The sequence below is a fragment of the Brassica napus genome, unplaced genomic scaffold (genome assembly GCF_020379485.1).
Source record: "Brassica napus cultivar Da-Ae unplaced genomic scaffold, Da-Ae ScsIHWf_750;HRSCAF=1086, whole genome shotgun sequence".
NCBI lineage: Eukaryota > Viridiplantae > Streptophyta > Magnoliopsida > Brassicales > Brassicaceae > Brassica > Brassica napus.
In genome coordinates, this window is record NW_026016800.1 from 72169 (window position 1) to 78168 (window position 6000).

The 6000-nt window shown below is 46.9% G+C and overlaps 8 non-coding genes and 4 pseudogenes across 8 annotated transcripts; all 12 read left to right on the forward strand.

Moving 5' to 3' along the window:
• Window positions 1-45: 45 nt before the first annotated feature.
• LOC125605418 lies at window positions 46-164 on the forward strand. Its single transcript, XR_007336905.1, has one exon. It is a non-coding gene; the product is annotated as a 5S ribosomal RNA (ribosomal RNA).
• A 372-nt stretch (window positions 165-536) lies between these two features.
• Window positions 537-654, forward strand: LOC125605431. The gene has a single exon (XR_007336918.1). It is a non-coding gene; the product is annotated as a 5S ribosomal RNA (ribosomal RNA).
• A 374-nt stretch (window positions 655-1028) lies between these two features.
• LOC125605437 lies at window positions 1029-1146 on the forward strand. The gene has a single exon (XR_007336924.1). It is a non-coding gene; the product is annotated as a 5S ribosomal RNA (ribosomal RNA).
• Window positions 1147-1525: 379 nt separating this feature from the next.
• LOC125605432 lies at window positions 1526-1643 on the forward strand. Its single transcript, XR_007336919.1, has one exon. It is a non-coding gene; the product is annotated as a 5S ribosomal RNA (ribosomal RNA).
• A 381-nt stretch (window positions 1644-2024) lies between these two features.
• On the forward strand, window positions 2025-2143 carry LOC125605438. Its single transcript, XR_007336925.1, has one exon. It is a non-coding gene; the product is annotated as a 5S ribosomal RNA (ribosomal RNA).
• A 374-nt stretch (window positions 2144-2517) lies between these two features.
• LOC125605445 lies at window positions 2518-2632 on the forward strand (annotated as a pseudogene).
• Window positions 2633-3008: 376 nt separating this feature from the next.
• On the forward strand, window positions 3009-3126 carry LOC125605440. Its single transcript, XR_007336927.1, has one exon. It is a non-coding gene; the product is annotated as a 5S ribosomal RNA (ribosomal RNA).
• Window positions 3127-3511: 385 nt separating this feature from the next.
• On the forward strand, window positions 3512-3630 carry LOC125605411. Its single transcript, XR_007336898.1, has one exon. It is a non-coding gene; the product is annotated as a 5S ribosomal RNA (ribosomal RNA).
• A 381-nt stretch (window positions 3631-4011) lies between these two features.
• Window positions 4012-4130, forward strand: LOC125605412. The gene has a single exon (XR_007336899.1). It is a non-coding gene; the product is annotated as a 5S ribosomal RNA (ribosomal RNA).
• A 378-nt stretch (window positions 4131-4508) lies between these two features.
• Window positions 4509-4628, forward strand: LOC125605447 (annotated as a pseudogene).
• Window positions 4629-5003: 375 nt separating this feature from the next.
• Window positions 5004-5127, forward strand: LOC125605446 (annotated as a pseudogene).
• Window positions 5128-5509: 382 nt separating this feature from the next.
• On the forward strand, window positions 5510-5631 carry LOC125605444 (annotated as a pseudogene).
• Window positions 5632-6000: the final 369 nt, after the last annotated feature.

Consider the following 6000-nt stretch of genomic DNA (forward strand, 5'->3'; position numbering starts at 1 on the left):
ATTGGCCGGGAAAAGGATATATGGAAACGAGAGTGATGTACTGACGGGTGCGATCATACCAGCACTAATGCACCGGATCCCATCAGAACTCCGCAGTTAAGCGTGCTTGGGCGAGAGTAGTACTAGGATGGGTGACCTCCCGGGAAGTCCTCGTGTTGCAACCCCTTTTTATTTTTAATTTTTTTTAGCCAAAACGAGTTTTAAACTTGGAAACCTCATAACTTTTGAACCGTGAGGAACTACGTCGCCCATAGCACCATTTCGGAAGCCCAGAAACCATAATGGGCGGTGAATAGGGGGCGCAATTTTCGGGCTCAAATTCAGCCGTTTTGACCTCAAACGGGCTGCGGAAAGTTATGGCACGTAAAAAAGATCGAAAGCGGATTCTCAAGGTGTTTTTGATGCTTTCTTAACGCCGTTAACCTCGATGCACTTTTTCGCTCGAAACAAAACGGCAAGAAATCATGTGGGCCCACGGCCTTACACTTGGATTGGCCGGGAAAAAAGGATATTAGAACCGAGAGTGATGTACTGACGGGTGCGATCATACCAGCACTAATGCACGGATCCCATCAGAACTCCGCAGTTAAGCGTGCTTGGGCGAGAGTAGTACTAGGATGGGTGACCTCCCGGGAAGTCCTCGTGTTGCACCCCTTTTTATTTTTTTATTTTTTTTTAGCCTCAAACGAGTTTAAACTTGGAAACCTCATAACTTTTGACCGTGAGGAACTACGTCGCCCATAGCACCATTTTGGAAAGCCCCAGAAACCATAAAGGGCGGTGAATAGGGGGCGCAATTTTTCGGGCTCAAATTCAGCCGTTTTGACCCTCAAAGGGCTGCGGAAAGTTATGGCACGTAAAAAAGATCGAAAGCGGATTCTCAGGTGTTTTTGATGCTTTCTTAACGCATTAACCTCGATGCACTTTTTCGCTCGAAACAAAACGGCAAGAAAATCATGTGGGCCCCACGGCCTTACACTTGGATTGGCCGGGAAAAGGATATATAGAAACGAGAGTGATGTACTGACGGGTGCGATCATACCAGCACTAAATCACCGGATCCCATCAGAACTCCGCAGTTAAGCGTGCTGGGCGAGAGTAGTACTAGGATGGGTGACCTCCCGGGAAGTCCTCGTGTTGCACCCCTTTTTATTTTTTATTTTTTTTTTAGCCTAAAACGAGTCTAAACTTGGAAACTCATAACTTTTGAACCGTGAGGAACTACGTCGCCCATAGCACCATTTCGGAAAGCCCCAGAAACCATAATGTGGCGGTGAATGGTGATAGGGGGCGCATTTTTCGGGCTCAAATTCAGCCTTTTGACCCTCAAACGGGCTGCGGAAAGTTATGGACGTAAAAAAAGATCGAAAGCGGATTCTCAAGGTGTTTTTGATGCTTCTTAACGCCGTTAACCTCGATGCACTTTTTCGCTCGAAAAAAACGGCAAGAAAATCATGTGGGCCCCACGGCCTTACACTTGGATTGGCCGGGAAAGGATATATAGAAACTAGAGTGATGTACTGAAGGGTGCGATCATACCAGCACTAATGCACGGATCCCATCAGAACTCCGCAGTTAAGCGTGCTTGGGCGAGAGTAGTACTAGGATGGGTGACCTCCCGGGAAGTCCTCGTGTTGCACCCCTTTTTATTTTTTAATTTTTTTTTTAGCCTAAAACGAGTTTAAACTTGGAAACCTCATAACTTTTGAACCGTGAGGAACTACGTCGCCCATAGCACCATTTCGGAAAGCCCCAGAAACCATAATGGGCGGTGAATAGGGGGGCGCAATTTTTCGGGCTCAAATTCAGCCGTTTTGACCCTCAAACGGGCTGCGGAAAGTTATGGCACGTAAAAAAGATCGAAAGCGGATTCTCAAGGGGTGTTTTTGATGCTTTCTTAACGCCGTTAACCTCGATGCACTTTTTCGCTCGAAACAAACGGCAAGAAAATCATGTGGGCCCACGGCCTTACACTTGGATTGGCCGGGAAAAAGGATATATAGAAACGAGAGTGATGTACTGACGGGTGCGATCATACCAGCACTAATGCACCGGATCCCATCAGAACTCCGCAGTCAAGCGTGCTTGGGCGAGAGTAGTACTAGGATGGGTGACCTCCCGGGAAGTCCTCGTGTTGCAGCACCCCTTTTTATTTTTAATTTTTTTTAGCCTAAAACGAGTTTAAACTTGGAAACCTCATAACTTTTGAACCGTGAGGAACTACGTCGCCCATAGCACCATTTCGGAAAGCCCAGAAACCATAATGGGCGGTGAATAGGGGGCGCAATTTTTCGGGCTCAAATTCAGCCGTTTTGACCCTCAAACGGGCTGCGGAAAGTTATGGCACGTAAAAAGATCGAAAGCGGATTTTCAAGGTGGTTTTTGATGCTTCTTAACGCCGTTAACCTCGATGCACTTTTCGCTCGAAAAAAAACGGCAGAAAATCATGTGGGCCCCACGGCCTTACACTTGGATTGGCCGGGAAAGGATATATAGAAACGAGAGTGATGTACTGACGGGTGCGATCATACCAGCACATGCACGGATCCCATCAGAACTCCGCAGTTAAGCGTGATGGGAGAGAGTAGTACTAGGATGGGTGACCTCCCGGGAAGTCCTCGTGTTGCACCCTTTTTATTTTTTAATTTTTTTTAGCCTAAAACGAGTTTAAACTTGGAGGAAACCTCATAACTTTTGAACCGTGAGGAAATACGTCGCCCATAGCACCATTTCGGAAAGCCCCAGAAACCATAATGGGCGGTGAATAGGGGGGCGCAATTTTCGGGCTCAAATTCAGCCGTTTTGACCCTCAAACGGGCTGCGGAAAGTTATGGCACGTAAAAAAGGTCGAAAGCGGATTTCAAGGTGTTTTTGAGCTTCTTAACGCCGTTAACCTCGATGCACTTTTTCGCTCGAAACAAAACGGCAAGAAAATCATGTGGGCCCACGGCCTTACACTTGGATTGGCCGGGAAAAGGTATATAGAAACGAGAGAGTGATGTACTGACGGGTGCGATCATACCAGCACTAATGAACCGGATCCCATCAGAACTCCGCAGTCAAGCGTGCTTGGGCGAGAGTAGTACTAGGATGGGTGACCTCCGGGAAGTCCTCGTGTTGCACCCCTTTTTTATTTTTTAATTTTTTTTTAGCCTAAAACGAGTTTAAACTTGGAAACCTCATAACTTTTGAACCGTGAGGAACTACGTCGCCCATAGCACATTTCGGAAAGCCCCAGAAACCATAATGGGCGGTGTGTGAATAGGGGGCGCAATTTTTTCGGGCTCAAATTCAGCCGTTTTTGACCCTCAACGGCCTGCGGAAAGTTATGGCACGTAAAAAAGATCGAAAGCGGATTTCAAGGTGGTTTTTGATTGCTTCTTAACGCATTAACCTCGATGCACTTTTTCGCTCGAAACAAAACGGCCAAAAAAGACTAATGTGGGGCCCACGGCCTTACACTTGGATTGGCCGGGAAAAGGATATATAGAAACGAGAGTGATGTACTGACGGGTGCGATCATACCAGCACTAATGCACCGGATCCCATCAGAACTCCGCAGTTAAGCGTGCTTGGGCGAGAGTAGTACTAGGATGGGTGACCTCCCGGGAAGTCCTCGTGTTGCACCCCTTTTTTTATTTTTTAATTTTTTTTTTTAGCCTAAAACGAGTTTAAACTTGGAAACCTCATAACTTTTGAACCGTGAGGAACTACGTCGCCCATAGCACCATTTCGGAAAGCCCCAGAAACCATAATGGGCGGTGAATAGGGGGCGCAATTTTTCGGGCTCAAATTCAGCCGTTTTGACCCTCAAACGGGCTGCGGAAAGTTATGGCCCGTAAAAAAGATCGAAAGCGGATTTCAAGGGGTTTTTGATGCTTTCTTAACGCCGTTAACCTCGATGCACTTTTTCGCTCGAAACAAAACGGCAAGAAAATCATGTGGGCCCCACGGCCTTACACTTGGATTGGCCGGGAAAAGGATATATAGAAACGAGAGTGATGTACTGACGGGTGCGATCATACCAGCACTAATGCACCGGATCCCATCAGAACTCCGCAGTTAAGCGTGCTTGGGCGAGAGTAGTACTAGGATGGGTGACCTCCCGGGAAGTCCTCGTGTTGCACCCCTTTTTATTTTTTAATTTTTTTTTTACCTTAAAACGAGTCTAAACTTGGAAACCTCATAACTTTTGAACCGTGAGGAACTACGTCGCCCATAGCACCATTTCGGAAAGCCCCAGAAACCATAATGGGCGGTGAATAGGGGGCGCAATTTTTTCGGGCTCAAATTCAGCCGTTTGACCCTCAAACGGGCTGCGGAAAGTTATGGCACGTAAAAAGATCGAAAGCGGATCTCAAGGTGTTTTGATGCTTTCTTAACGCCGTTAACCTCGATGCACTTTTTCGCTCGAAACAAAACGGCAAAGAAAATCATGTGGGCCCCACGGCCTTACACTTGGATTGGCCGGGAAAAAGGATATATAGAAACGAGAGTGATGTACTGACGGGTGCGATCATACCAGCACTAATGCACCGGATCCCATCAGAACTCCGCAGTAAGCGTGATTGGGGCGAGAGTAGTATAGGATGGGGGTGACCTCCCGGGAAGTCCTCGTGTTGCACCCCTTTTATTTTTTAATTTTTTTAGCCTAAAACGAGTTTAAAAACTTGGAAACCTCATACTTTTGAACCGTGAGGAACTACGTCGCCCATAGCACCATTTCGGAAAGCCCCAGAAACCAAATGGGCGGTGAATAGGGGGCGCAATTTTTCGGGCTCAAATTCAGCCGTTTTGACCCTCCAACGGGCTGCAGAAAGTTATGGCCCGTAAAAAAGATCGAAATCGGATTCTCAGGTGTTTTTGATGCTTTCTTAACGCCGTTAACCTCGATGCCACTTTTTCGCTCGAAAAAAACGGAAAGAAAATCATGTGGGCCCCACGGCCTTACACTTGGATTGGCCGGGAAAAAGGATATATAGAAACGAGAGTGATGTACTGACGGGTGCGATCATACCAGCACTAATGCACCGGATCCATCAGAACTCCGCAGTTAAGCGTGCTTGGGCGGAGAGAGTAGTAGTATAGGTGGGTGACCTCCCGGGAAGTCCTCGTGTTTTGCACCCTTTTTATTTTAATTTTTTTTTTACTTAAAACGAGTCTAAACTTGGAAACCTCATAACTTTTGAACCGTGAGGAACTACGTCGCCCATAGCACCATTTCGGAAAGCCCCGAAACCAAATGGGCGGTTGAATAGGGGGCGCAATTTTTCGGGCTCAAATTCAGCCGTTTTGGACCCTCAAACGGGCTGCGGAAAGTTTATAGGCACGTAAAAAAAGATCGAAAGCGGATTCTCAGGGTTTTTTTTTGATGCTTTCTTAACGCCGTTAACCTCGATGCACTTTTCGCTCGAAACAAACGGCAAGAAGAAAATCATGTGGGCCCCACGGCCTTACACTTGGATTGGCCGAGGAAAAGGATATATAGAAACGAGAGTGATGTACTGACGGGTGCGATCATACCAGCACTAATGCACCGGATCCCATCAGAACTCCGCAGTTAAGCGTTTGATTGGGAGAGAGTAGTACTAGGATGGGTGGACCTCCAGGGAAGTCCTCGTGTTGCACCCCTTTTTATTTTTTAATTTTTTTTAGCCTAAAACGAGTCTAAACTTGGAAACCTCATAACTTTTGAACCGTGAGGAAAACTACGTCGCCCATAGACCATTTCGGAAAGCCCCAGAAACCATAATGGGCGGTGAATAGGGGGCGCAATTTTTCGGGCTCAAATTCAGCCGTTTTGACCCTCAAACGGGCTGCGGAAAGATTATGGCACGTAAAAAAAGGTCGAAAGCGGATTTCAAGGTGGTTTTTGATGCTTTCTTAACGCCGTAACCTCGATGCACTTTTTCGCTCGAAACAAAAAACGGCAAGAAAATCATGTGGGCCCCAGGCCTTACACTTGGATTGGCCGGGAAAAGGATATATAGAAAACGATAC